At 40.1% G+C, this 9,592-nt stretch overlaps 1 non-coding gene across 1 annotated transcript; it reads right to left on the bottom strand.

The window, feature by feature from the left end:
* Positions 1-8,669: 8,669 nt before the first annotated feature.
* LOC136498771 (small nucleolar RNA R71) lies at positions 8,670-8,776 on the bottom strand. The gene has a single exon (XR_010769772.1). It is a non-coding gene; the product is annotated as a small nucleolar RNA R71 (small nucleolar RNA).
* Between the last annotated feature and the right edge of the window lie 816 nt (positions 8,777-9,592).

Consider the following 9,592-nt stretch of genomic DNA (forward strand, 5'->3'; position numbering starts at 1 on the left):
TGAATTCTCCTACAATAATAGTTATCAAGAGAGTATCAAGATGGCTCCATTTGAAGCTTTATATGGTCGCAAGTGTAGGACCCCTCTGAATTGGATTGAGCCTAGTGAAAGAAGGTATTATGGGATTGACTTTGTCAAAGAAGCTGAAGAGCAAGTTCAAATCATTTGACAACATATAGAAGTCGCTCAATCAATACAAAAGAGTTATGCAGATAAAAGGAGAAGTCCTATTGTGTTCCAAGTTGGAGATTATGTGTATCTGAAGGTATCCCCGATGAGGAGGGTGCAAAGATTTGGGGTGAAGCGAAAACTTGCTCCTAGGTATATTGGACCATACCAGATCATTGCACGAAAAGGCCCAGTAGCCTACCAACTCTAGTTACCTCTAGAAATGAAAGCTATATTTAAGTGTTTTTCATGTCTCCTAACTCAAGAAATGTCTTCGTGTGCTCGAAGAAGCTATTGAACCTACTAATATCAAGATTTAGTCGGATTTGACCTATGAAGAGAGACCTATTAAAGTGCTTGAAGAAATGGAAAGAGTGACCCATAGCAATGTCACCAAGTTCTACAAGGTGATTTGGAATAATCATAGTGAGCAAGACGCTACGTGGGAACGTGAGGACTATCTTCGTGAGGTTTATCCAAGTTTCTACGGGGAATGGTAGGTCGTGCAATCTCGGGACAAGATTTCTTTAAGGGGGGAAGGGCTGTAACACCCTCGGTGTTAAGCATGCATTTAACCTTGACATTGCATAATCACAAGCATCATTGAGCATTCATGATCATAAGCATATCATGTATTCCATCTTTGTTAGCTTATATTTCATGTGTATTACTTAATTACCTTACTTAAGTTAGGGTTTATATGAAACCAATGTATGAAATGTGTGTGGAACCTTGGGAATACCTTAAACATCTTTAGAATAGCATAAGAAACAACTTTGGTATTCATGACCAAGTCTGGTTTAGTCTGTAAGTCATTGGTATTGTGTATGACATCATAATTAAGTTGTATGTTTGACCTAGTTTGAACTAGTGTCATAGAGACTTTGCATGGTAGTGAACCTTTAAACAAAGTTGTAGTATTTGAGTAGATCAACAACTTTTATTTTTGGGCCATGAGCTAATTCTGTGCATAGCTTAGTCATTTTGTGCTCACAAAAATCAATATGTCACTGGTTTTCAGCACTTAGAATTTTTCTAAGTCCTTTTCTGCTTTCCAGTTTCGTAGGTTTGACTTTAGCATGATTTTTCTCTGTATTGACTGAGAATTAGACTATGATCCTTAATATAAATTGTAGACGGTGTTACGGGCTACAACTTTGGTTTAGATTATTTGCACTAATACTTCACGGGTTTGGAGTTTGAGTCTCACCAATTTGCGCTGTCATGCTGCCTCGCTCGCTCTGCTGATGGGACTAAATTGCATCTACAGTGCCCGACCGTTTCAGAGCTTCAATGCCACGTGGCGCCGCGCGTTGCTGTTGCGTTGCCTGGCCAGGCCATGTTGAGCTACAGCGCAGCACATCAAGCCCAAGCCTTCACCCATGACTCCCCAGCGCTCACATTCCATTTCTCTGCCTCCCTTCACCTTCGCGCTCGCCCACAGCCGATGCAGCAGACCACCGCAACACCGCCATCGCCATTGCCAGCACCCAGCTCGCCCACATCGTGCAATCGCCACCGCAGCAGCATTGTCGTACTCCTACCGCACCACCGCGCCTGCATTGCTCGCTATCTGTGCTTGGTAAGGTCTCAGCACCGTGCACAGCCTCGCTGGAGTTTCGCCGCCGTGCCACGACGCCATGGCCGGGACATCTCCGACCGCCTCTAGCTATGACAGTGGATGCGTTAGCTTCGCTGCAGTATGTAGGAGCTCTATGTAGCAGTAGATCGAACTATTACGGTCACCTCCGGCGTCTCGCCGTCGATCCGCACCATCGCACCGCCATTGGCGCCACTGTCGTGCTTAGCTCCGGCATTAGGTTCGGCTTGATAGCTCATTAGGTACGAGAGGTCATGGTTGTCACTGTTGTGTCAGGTGCCATCGCCGGAAAAGCTCACCGTCGGCGAACTCCAGCTGATCCGCATCGAGCAGCGCCACTCCTCTGTTTTTCTTTCGCTAACATGCATGTCTGACTGACCCGAGGTCCCCTGCTGTCAACGACTCTGATGTAGAAGATAGCTCATTTATTTCAGTTTTTGCATGCAACTTTGGAAAATCATAAGTGGAGTTATAGAGATCCAATTTGGGTGAACCAAATTTGGTTGTGTTCCTCAAGAAGTGTAGTTTTTTGTAAAAATATGAACTGTACAGTTTATTGTATTTTTCTTAGTGATTAAAATGTATTTAAATAAATGCTTTTTTAATGTTAGTAAACTTGTAAAATAGATATCTTGAGCTAGAAAAGTGATAAAATTGTGATTCTAATTTTGTTAGTCTTGTGTTGACATGCTCTATCTAGGAAAAATATTAAACTTGCTGTAAACTTGTTTGGAGTAGGGTGTTTCTATTTATCTAGTAATAAATGGTATTTTCTAAGGAAAATTGTCGGGATAAAAATATGTAACATATTGATATACAGATTTTTGTACAGTATTATGGCACTGTTATGATGCTAAGAAAAATATATAATCTCATGCTTGACACTCTTCAATAGGGTTTACTACTTTCTCTAAAATAGACCTTGCTAGCTTGTTATTTTTGTAAAGGATAATTGTACTTGGTAAAATGGCATGAAACTTTTACAGTAGTCTTTTGGTAGCACTTGGAGGCCATTATAATTTTCTGAGAATTTATTATGCACATTTGGTATAGGTTTATTGTTTAACCTAATTATCTGAATAAATTGATAAAGGCATTTAAATAAATAGTTTGGACTTGGCCATTATGTTTTCTTGAGTGTATTTGATGTTCCTGAACTGTTGGTGTACTTGGTGGTGTCAAATTTTGAATGCTTACATGTAGTATAAATATTGTTGCTTTATAATGCGAGTTAGAAGGGTTTTTGGACAGATTCTGTTGCTTGTTATGTTGCATAGTCGAAATGATGTTTTCTGTAGAAATGGATAATAACAAAGTTGTTGGGAACTTCTTCATCTATCTTGTGTTAAAATTTCAGGTCAATAGGCCAAAGGGTTTAGGAGTTATAGCTGTTTAAAGTTAGTTTTCCGAATTGCTTGTTCTCTGGAATTTCTGGACAGCACTACATAGATTGCCTGTTTGTCTAGGATAGATTGTGATTCAGCTTTTGGTAATTAAATAAGAGCTGTAGGAAATTTTATAAGCTTTCCATAAAGTCTAAGATCACAGCATTTGGATAAGTATAACTTCAGTTATGATGTAAACTTGTAACTATTCTATGTAGCTTAGATGTTGCTTTGTGTGAAATCTGTAAGTAGATAGAGAAGAGATATGCACCTACTCAGTTAGTAAGGAGTTAGCATTGTTATCATTTTGCTACTTAATATCATTGTTGCAACACATACATTCCTCTATCACATCCTCCGTGATCCTTCTTATGCATTCATGGGACTTACTTATGCATATGCATGCAATAGGTGCCACCGAGGAGATCACGCTAGTGGAGCTCAATTTCGATCCGCAGGAGGAGCATCAGGAACTGCAGCACCAGGAGGTTCCCAGAGAAGGCGAGCTTGAGGTTGATCACCTTCCCGAGTGCCCAGATCATAAGCCTTCAATGTTCGTGAAAGGCAAGCCCTAGAGCATTATAAGCCTCCCTACTTTATTAATGTCACCTAAAGTTATTCGTATTGATGCATTACGTCACATGAGTTGTTTGGAAACACTTGCTGCATATTAACTTTCCTTGACTAGAAATATCTACCATGAATCCTATTTCTGTCCAGGAACGCTTATCATGCTTAGCTATGGTTAGACCGGTAGAAGTCGGGTGATTTCCTATCACCTGCGAGCTATAGGTGATAACTTGATCACGGTTGGCTATATTGTGCTATCATGGAACATAACCTGGTATTGTTGAATAAATGGAGACCGAGCAAAGTCTTATGTTGTGGTATCATAGTGACTCTATCTGTGTCATTTAAGGACCAGCCATTGGAGGTTCATCTTGTCATGTTGAACGCATGCCTCTCACATAGTTGGCCAGATAAGTCATTCCGACCATGAAGCCGAGTAGCTCAACTCAGGCCAGGACCACGAGCAGTAAAAGTGCACACCGTAGAGGCAGTAAGGATGTGTGGAGAGCCAATGGCGTAAGCCTAAGGGCAAGTTAGAGTCCTGAGCCCCCTTGGCAGATTGGTTGTATCTCTGAGGGCACGGCGCTGGTCGTACCCATGATTGTACTTGAGTTGTACCAAAGGTGACCTAAGACTACCTTGGCATAGGTATGTCTGGGTGTGTGTTAGGAATAATTCCCCAGCTAGGTAGGAATCGATTTGAATCGCCATCTCTCCCGGATAGTGAGAACTGATAGGAATACACTTCATCGTAGTAAATGATTGAAATGTTGGTTATGAGATTATGAAAGAACTCAACCTGTATATGGTTATTATTGGGATGACTTAATGGTACCAACATGTTTGGCATAGGATAATTGCTAATCTAGTATGAGATAGGATTAATAACTGGTGATTCACAATTAAAGATATGTTGGTTAACTTATGCTTTTTCTGCAAATAATGTCTACCAGCTCTACTTATAAAGCCTTGCATACTCCTTGGTGTCTTAGTATATTAGTTGGACGAGTAAGTCTAGCTGAGTACCTTCTCATACTCAGGGTTTTATTCCCATTGTGGCAGATAACATTATGTATCATGGCTACTGCAAGAACTGCCTTGCTCCTGTAGTGGATGAGGACTAGGACCATGGGCAATGGTCATTCTGTATATCATCTCACCCTTTGTGCTTTTGGTTGGAGATGACTGACACCTGGTTGTGTACTAAACTACTTGTAATGTTGATGTTAAACTACTTTGCTTCCACTACTTTCAAACTTGGTTTGTAATAATTATTCAAACTCTGATGTATGAGAAATATTTGTGAACTGTGATGTAACATGTGATGGGTTGTGTTGAATCTCTATGATCTTGGTTTGTATGTTGGTTGTTTGAGATCCTTCACAATTTCGTTGGACTACCGGGTTTATATGGGCTCAAGTATGATGGTTTGATCGCTTCGGTGATTGCTGTTGTACTTGTGCTCTTATAAATTGGACGGTTCTGTGACAGCTGGCTAGCTAGCAAGATTCAAGTAGAGTTGGGCAATTGCTCAGGATAGTATAGCCATTGTATCCTCTATATTTCATGACTTTGTGCTATTTTAATACTATGTTTCTATTTATTATGTTCCTAGTTTGCTCTAGTAGTATGCTTGACATAGCCATGATTGATAATGAATTTATGCATAAGTTTGCAAAGCACTTAGCTCAGTACTCGAGTGAGTTAAATGGTCACCATTATGTAAGCATGGTGCTTAAATACTGTTTACCTGTGGATGCACCCTACATTCCAGGTCATGTGGTAGATCGCCAGTGTGACACTCTCATTGAGTCCTTTGTAATCCACTCCCCATTTGTAGGACAAGTAGGACCTAGTTGCGAAGGGAATCAAGCTCTGTTCTTGATCTTCCTTAGTAATGTTCCTTATGCCTAGATGCAGAATTGATTATGCTATAGATGAAAGTGTATATACTTGGAGTATGGAAAAGACTTAGTAAATAAGAAATAACTTAGGAATATTTTTTCTTGACTAATCTCCTGCCTAGCCATACTAGATTTGTGAGTATCTGTTTCTATCTCTCGATTATTATTGATGCCTTACACTTATCATTTATATATCATCTAGCTTAACCCTATTAAAGCAAATGTGTAGTTAATGATCTTATCATAAGTATTCATGTTTGTCAATATCCTCTAGCCACCGCTCTTCCCTATGGTAAAATATAAATAACGATACCTGGTATACTACCGGGTGAAATGCTACAATGGTATATTATATGTGTTCTTGTGGATTACTTCAACATATATAATCTTTCCTAAATATACAAGTGTCATTAATAATTACCAACAAACATTTCTGACATCATCGCTAGGGATGACAACTTAGTAAAAGTGATGTTAAGAAATGTCCACACGCGGCGAGGCCTAGAACGCATGGCTCATCGAATCAAGGAATGTGTTGTGTCACGAGCCCTTTGAAGCTCATCGATCGCGTCATCCTCGGGCCATGTCGTTGCCTGTCTCATCACATAACATGGCCAAAGTCGCTTGGTTCGACCTCCGTGTGCTCCCCTACCATGTAGGGAAGTCATGTTCAGGCCCAGCCCCCAGGGGTTGGCATGTGGCTGTCGCGATGTTGTAATTTTCCCATTCATAGAGGTGAGCCTGCTAGAGGTCACCTCCTATAGTGATGATCTAGTGAGGGCCAGGGCATCTTGAGCTTAAGGTAGGTGTAGTTAGGGATGGTGTTGATCGTAGTTAACAACCATTATAAACGATCAATATAACATGTTTAAGGGCATGAAAGTAATCATCAACATAGACTTAGGGGTTTAAACTAACAAATTCTATGAGTTTTGGTGAATCTGTGTTTTCTGTAGGATTTATCCAGGAAACCATCAAGGTGGACCTATATGTCAGAATTAATTGCGCTTATCTATGACATAAACAACACTAGAAGGATATAGAAGACACTAGAGGACACCACACCACGGTGGAGGGCAAGAGGCCACTAGGTGCAGGCCGGCCGATTTATGGGGGTCACCGTCAGCCTTTGCCTTGTGACATCAGTTCTTCACTGCCTCCTAGGTTGCATCCACGCCATCCATTCAAGTTGGTTTGATCTAAGGGCTTAGGATTGATGTTATGGCCTATATATACTAGACCTTGCCACCCCTCTGAGGCATCAAACATTGTAAAGTCATTTTGAGAAGACAAAAACCCTAATCATCCTCAGAGCTCCACCATATTATAGGGCATAGCTAGCTAGGCTAGATCTAGAGGGAGGCAAGCTTCGCTTGGATTCTTGATCATGTCAAGAACGTGGCTTGGTATAGCCTTCGTACCCCCTCTCTTTTGTATCTCTCATTACTTTTATATGTTTGCTACAATTGCTATGACATTGTTCTTTATATTAATCATGTTCCTAGTTATCTTGTTCATCGTCTACTTTGATTATATGCTTAGTATAGTTAGATTATCATCATGTTCAAGCATAAGTTCATATAGCGCATGCTCCAAGGTACTAGGGGTGAGTGGTCGACATTGTGTAAGCGTGGTGCTTATACGTTGTTTACCTGTGGATGCACCAAATATTCCAGGCCACGTGGTAGATTGTGGATGTGACACTCCCATTGAGTCCTTTGTAGTCCACTCCCTGAATATAGGACAACTAGGATCTTGTTACGAAGGAAGACAAACTCTGTTCTTAATCTTCCTTAGTAATATCCCTTATGTATAGATATGAAGTTGATCTTAGCAATGACTACAAGGTGTAATTGCACTAATCAACATATGTTTTGACTTGTAATTAAGAATGACTTAGGAATTATTCCTCTAATATTCTACTTAGCCATGCTAATGCCATAGAAAGGAGTACTCTGAGTGATCAATGATTAGTTATTATTTACCATTTACATATATTTATCTCTTGACTTACCCTGTTATGAGTAGAAGTTGGTTATGGTCTATTTCTCCATCACGTGTATAAGTTATCAATATATTCCATTTGCTAGTCCTTCCTTGTGGCAAAAATATAAATAATGATACCTGGAATACTCCTGAGTGAAATGCTACAATGGTAAATTTTTTGTGTGCTTGTAGATCCTTTCATATATATACATTCTTTCTAGTCACATGAAATATTAAAGTACTTCTTAGTGTCATTCTAGAAGTGACGCTAGAAGGTACCAACAAGCATTTCTGGCATCAAGATGACAACTTAGCAAATGTGATGCTAAGAAATGTAAACAAGATTAGGTGGCTACTAAAACAAGTGACAAGTTAACAAAAACCAACAAGCATTTCTGGCACCATTGTCGGGGAAGGTAGCTAGGCAAAAGGAATATTAATAAACTTTTACTTATTGATGTGATCGAGAAAGCCAGTAACCTCTGCTCAAGCAGGATTACCCTTGTTCTATCTACTTTTTGTATCTTATGCAGGGTAATGTATGGCCAGTTTTGACCTTCTGACAAACTATGTTGAAAATCTAGAAGCACTACTTAGGAGGACTAGAGCTAAACTCAAGAAAGTTCTAGCTTTAGAATCAGAAGACAACCAAATAAGGCACAGCTTAACACCCGATTTTGAAGTCATGGCTAACAAGACACTTCAGTGAGTTCTCTACTCCAACTATGGCCAACATCTATACTGGACTAGGCGATCAACATCAGAGATAATGCTTTTGAGCTCAAGCCAGCTCTCATGAACATGGTGCAAGCTAGCCAGTTTTGTGGAAAGGCACATGAAGATGCGAGTGCTCATCTCCAATATTTCCTAGAGATCTGCAGCACTTTCACCATCAAAGGAGTATCTAGAGATGACATATTACTCTACCTCTTCCCATTCTCACTTTTGGGGAAGGCGAAAGCAATGGTTCTATGCCAACAAAGATAGAAACACTACATGAGATAAGCTTCTCTACTTGCCTTCCTAGAAAAGTTCTTTCCCATGGGCAAGACCAATACTCTACGTGGGAGAATTTCAAGCTTCCAACAGCAACATGATGAATCTATCCTTGAGGCATGGGAATGCTTCCAAGACTACATTTTAGAATGTCCTCATCATGGGATGGAGGATAGGCTACTCATGCAGACTTTCTATCATGGGTTGACAAACAACACCCGTGAGAACATGGATGCCGCTGCTGGAGGTGCATTCTTGTCACTTACAATCGCAAAAGCAACAACTCTCATGGAGAAGATGGTCTCCAACCAAGGTTGGAACGAAGAACATCTTCAGACTCGCAAGAGAGGAGGAGGAATGCATCAACTCAAGGAGGTAGACATGTTGTCTACCAAGATGGATTTGCTAATGAAGATGGCTTGAAGAGTGAGCTAATGAGAAGCAAGAAGTCATGCACATTCATGATTCTCACATGACATGTGAAGAATGTGGAAACACTAGGCATTTAGGGAACAACTGTCCTAAAACCCATGAGGATGTGAACTTCGTCAATAACAACTACTCTCATCCTCAACAAAATCAAGGATGGAATTAGCAACAAAGGCCAAATTACCAAGGTAACTATCAAGATAATAATTACAATAATTTCAATAGTCAACCACCCTTGAGAGAGTTAATTTCTGGCCAAGCTAAAATAAGGGTGGCTTATCTAGAAAACTAGCTTCCAATGATAGAATCTTAGAAAACATAAAAAATAGAATAGATAACTTCTCCTCTAGCATTAAGAACCAGCATAGCTTTAATAAAATGATACAATCACAAATAGCTCAACTAGTGGTTGTTATTCCTCCTACTGATAAAGGTAAGATTCTAGGGAAACTAGAAGATCTAGAAATTACAAATCTAGTCGATATTCACAATGCAGCATACTATAGCATACAACCATCAGCCGAAGGATGGATAGATTATTCCTTGAATGAAAA

The sequence above is a fragment of the Miscanthus floridulus genome, chromosome 12 (assembly GCF_019320115.1).
Source record: "Miscanthus floridulus cultivar M001 chromosome 12, ASM1932011v1, whole genome shotgun sequence".
Lineage (NCBI taxonomy): Eukaryota > Viridiplantae > Streptophyta > Magnoliopsida > Poales > Poaceae > Miscanthus > Miscanthus floridulus.